Source organism: Oratosquilla oratoria, chromosome 26 (assembly GCF_046742065.1).
Source record: "Oratosquilla oratoria isolate Oo_2021 chromosome 26, ASM4674206v1, whole genome shotgun sequence".
NCBI lineage: Eukaryota > Metazoa > Arthropoda > Malacostraca > Stomatopoda > Squillidae > Oratosquilla > Oratosquilla oratoria.
In genome coordinates this window covers 42,105,486-42,110,485 of record NC_134802.1, presented here as the reverse complement: position 1 = coordinate 42,110,485, position 5,000 = coordinate 42,105,486, and the positions used below count along the sequence as shown (strand labels likewise).

Here is a 5,000-nt window from a genome sequence, read left to right as displayed (position 1 = left end):
ATTAATGACAGTAGTTGACATTGGTAGTGGTGGTAGTGAGAGTGGAAGAGGTGGAAGAGGTGGAAGAGGTGGAAGAGGTGGAAGAGGTGGTGGTGGTGGTCGTTGTGGTGAGGTTTGTGGTGATATGAGCCAACGGCCGTTGGTGAGTAAGATGGAAACAGTTTGTTTTCGAGGGGAGAAGGGAACTGGGTTAAAGGAGTGGTTTATGCACTGCTGTTGCGTTAGTGGTGCAGCCAGTTACAGTAACCGCTATTTTTAGTGGGTGGACTTGTTCTTTGGTACTGTCGGTATCCAAACAATGGGTGGTGAGGGTGGGTGGATGGGTGAGGGTGGGTGAGTGAGTGGGCGGGAGGGTGGGTGGGTTGATGACTGGATGAGTGACTGGATGAGTGAGTGGATGAACGGGTGGTCTTTTGCTACTAGTAGGACTGTGTGTGTGTGTGTGTGTGTGTGTGTGTGTGTGTGTGTGTGTGTGTGTGTGTGTGTGTGTGTGTGTGTGTGTGTTTCTATTTATCTATATTTTTCACAAAAGTTTCTTTGTTCTTTTCGATACTTCTCGTATTTATGACCAAAACCTTTAAGTGTGAATCTATATCCTATATACTTTGGGCTGTCGCCAGGTGAGTTTAGTCATTTTAAGTGTTTTCTGGCTTCAGTGTGTGTGTGTGTGTTATATATAATATATATATATATATATATATATATATATGTTATATATTATATATATATATTATATATATACACATATATACATTTATATTTTCAACTGGGACAAATTGGAAGCTCTACCAGTTATGCATACAAAAAAAAAAAAAAAAAAAAAAAATCCAATTTCCGTCTCCCTCAATGCGCTGTGACATCGGAAGCGTGCTGGACTCACATTCACTTAGTTGTGGGTTCGAATCCCGCACTCGTCTCCAATTCCCAGCAGTACCTGTGACCTGTCCCCAACGCTGACCTGCATCAGCCTAAAGTGCATCATAGGGCAAAGGTGACGGCTTCGGCCGCAGCTACTCACCGCCTCCTGGCGTAGCCTCCTCACCTTCTTCGTGTCCCAAGGAGGTGAATAAAATCGTCTGGCGGCACCTGGCTCAAGAGCGACAGGGACGCAAGGGAGGGAACCTCAGAAGAATCCACTTGAGGTCAAGTATAGAATATAAGAGGAATGAATGATGAACCACATCACTACCGAGGTGTCTGTGTGTGTGTGTGTGTGTGTGTGTGTGTGTGTGTGTGTGTGTGTGTGTGTGTGTGTGTGTGTGTGTGTGTGTGTGTGTGTGTGTGTGTGTGTGTGTGTGTGTGTGTTTGTGTGTGTGTGTGATTCACCATGGTCTTGGACCACGTGTTGGACTCGAGATCGACAACTATTACCCTCCCGGAAGAGAGCTCAGAGCTCATATATGACCGATCTATGGGTAATGCTGTGACCTTACACGCGCACACACACCCAACTCCCCGCCCACGAGAGTTGGAGTAACGACTCGCAGTGCGGCGATACTGAAATTATTTCAACACCGGGCGGGATTCGAACCTGGACTGCCGTAGTGGCAGCCGGAAACTCTAACCACTGCGCCACGAAGTGTGTGTGTGACAAACCGAGATGAATAAAATCGTCTGACGGCAAGATCAAGGAAAAGAGTCACAGGGTACGGAAAGGCTTTCATGGAGGTGGACTGTCATGCACAGCTACGCTCGTAGAGCCCCGCGTGACTTGGATCGTGACAGTTCTTCCTCTTCTTGCCAACTCCAGTCGTCCATATTTCATGGGTTTTCCGAAATATTTGGCTAAGTTAGAGCAGGTTAGAATAGCATAATGATAGCAAAATATTGGCTGATGTTTTCAAAACATCGTTAATTCCTTTCCCATTTCCTGAGTTTTCTTAAACATTTGGCTAGGTTAGGGTATGCTAGAATAACATACAATATATATATATATATATATATATATATATATATATATATATATATATATTATGTATGAGAAGAGTAATCTTGTAGCATATTAGTAACATAGAACTTGTCACCCACATCGGAAAATAATATTAGAAATAAATATATCGGTATATTTCGACCACTTTCTGTGGTCCTCTACACCAGAAGGACCTTAGAAAGTGGTCGAAATATACGGATATATTCTAATCTTATTTTCCGATGGTGGGAGACGTCTTATTATATATTTATATATATATTTAGTTATATATATTATTTATATATATATTTAGTTATATATATATATATATATATATAATACTGATGACCCACTTTCGGAGAAGAATAAGCGAAGATATAGAGATCTGTATATTTCGATCACTTACTGTGATCCTCTTCTGCTGAAGAGGATCACAGTAAGTGATCGAAATATACAGATCTCTATATCTTCGCTTATTCTTCTCCGAAAGTGGGTAATCAGTATTATTTTACAAATGTGCTACGACATATCTTTGTTGATATGTATATATATGTATACATGAATATATGTATATATATATATGTATACATGAATATATGTATATATATATATATTGCGACGGTGTACACATGCCGATATTATCGTACGTGACAATGACTGAATAAATAGATAAATGAAAATAGATAAACATAAACCCAGATAAACGAACAGCACAAACAAAATAACAAATTTAGATCAACTAAGAACATATTGCTTGAGTGTGCTTGATCCTACTGACAACTACACCCCCGGACCTTCACTACATACCAGCGACTGCCTCTGCAGGAAGTTTGTTAGGTCCACTGAGGGTGCTGTTGGAGAAATGGCTTCGATATTGTCTCAGAGGGCTCCGTGTCTTCCTTATCGTTGTGATTGATGGCTTCGCCATAGTCGCCCTTGTACTCGTAGGTCCCCGTACTACCAGCAACATAAGCCAGGCTTCTGGCTTGTGTTATGGATCGCGTCGAGGATTTTATTTTCCCATTTTTGTCCTTTAGCCTAAATTTAACCTCTTGATTTTTCCTATCCTTCTATTTATTTATTGATTTTTATTTATTTATTTATTTTTATTTTATTTTATTTATTTCTCTATTTATTCTATTTATCTTTTATTTATTGATTTACTCTAACTAACCTCGCGATTTTTCCTATTTATTTATTAATTAATCTATTTATTTATTTATCTATTCATTTCACGAAGTTGCTCTCCGGAGTAGCAGAAGGGTTGATTATTCTTTTCTCAGTTATAGACTTTCACTCTTAACATATGATAGGCTGGAGGTTGAAAATCAAATTGAAAAAGCCACTCCATACGCAATGAATTATTATTATTATTATTATTATTATTATTAATTATTATTTCTCGTATTATTATTGTCAAGATCATAATCATCATTACTGTTATTATTATTATCATTATAATCATCTGTATTACTATTATCATTACCATTATTGTTACTGTTCTTTTTAAGCATCTATTTACTTTTTTTTTGTGTGGACATTGATTTACAATCATGGTAAACTGCCGGTTATGATCTACGGGTAGTACGCACGCATCTCAGAGTTGTATGATTGGCGCCAAACAGATTAAAGAATTATATATATATATACATATATACATATATATATATATATACATATATACATATATATATATATATATAACATATATACATATATACATATATATATATATATATACATATATATATATATATATATATATACATATATACATATTATATATATATATATACATATATACATATTATATATATATATATATATATATATATATATATATATACATATATATATACATATATGTATATATATATTATATATATCGCCACTCGCCATCGGCTCTATTCTCATGGACAATCTCACGTCAGTAACAGGATTCGAACCCCTTGGTAACGTTCGGGTGTGCACATTAGTAGATAACTGTCACGGATTATTTGATAACTTTTTTATTATAATCACTTCATTGAATAAGTAATTTTCCTTTTGTGCGAAGAATATTTGAAAATATTTTTATACTGTGTCTCATCTTTCATCACATCCCTTTTTTTTATCTTCTACTACATCCTTCTCCACGTCCTCCTCGTTCTTCTCTTGTTCTTCTTGTCCTTGTTTGTTCTCCTTGTTCTTCTCTTTCCTTTACCACGTTCTCTTAAATGTCTTTATTGGTTTTCTCTTCCTCTACTTCGTCGTCTTTTTCTTATTCTTTTAAATCTTTCCTTTCCTTCTTGCCCTACCATTTTTCCTCATCTACGTCCTTCACACTTTCTCTTTTTACATTTATTTTGTCTTCATTTTTCCTTTTCCTCTCCCTCCTCCACCTTCCCTCTCTCTCCCTCTCTCTCTCTCTCTCCCCCTCTCTCTCTCTCTCAATTTTTTTTTATTTTTTTTATTCTCCATCCGTTTTACTTTCTTCGAGAGCTCTGGAGTGACCACAACCCACCCACCGACCCAAGACACCTCCCACCTCCCACCCCCCACCTCCCCCGCTCCCCAAGGTCTCCCTTGTAGTTCCTGCATCCCCTCCCGGGGTCCTCCAGGCACCTCCTCCTCGTCTCCTGCAAGACATCCTGCTTAGTCTGTCGTGCGATTTTTGTGGTTCCCAAGGTGCCCCTTCAGGACCTCCAGTCAGGACCTGTCCTCTTGCACCAGGTCCCTCTGGTACCTACGCCTCCTCATCTTCCTCCTCCTCCTCCTCCTCCTCCTCCTCATCTTCGGCCTCCTTCTTCTCTTTCTCCTACTCCCTTTAACTCCTCCTCTTCCCCCTCCTCCTCCTCCTCCCTTTACTCTTCCTCCTCCTCCCCCTACTCCTTTTACTCCTCCTCTTCCTCCTTCTCCTACTCCCTTTACGCCTCCTCTTCCTCCTCCTCGTGCTCTTACTCCCTTTATTCATCCTCTTCCTCCTTCTCCTACTCCCTTTACTCCTCCTCTTCCTCCTCCTACTCCCTTTACTCCTCCTCCTACTCCTTTTACTCCACCCCCTCCTACTCCCTTAAATCCTCTTTCAGCTCCTCTTTCTACTTTCCTAGCA

At 39.1% G+C, this 5,000-nt stretch overlaps 1 protein-coding gene across 3 annotated transcripts in view; it reads right to left on the bottom strand.

The window, feature by feature from the left end:
* The window catches only part of LOC143039214 (glutathione S-transferase 1-like), a gene marked incomplete at its 3' end in the record, with an annotated part of 242,815 nt that overhangs the window by 124,971 nt on the left and 112,844 nt on the right, over positions 1–5,000 (bottom strand).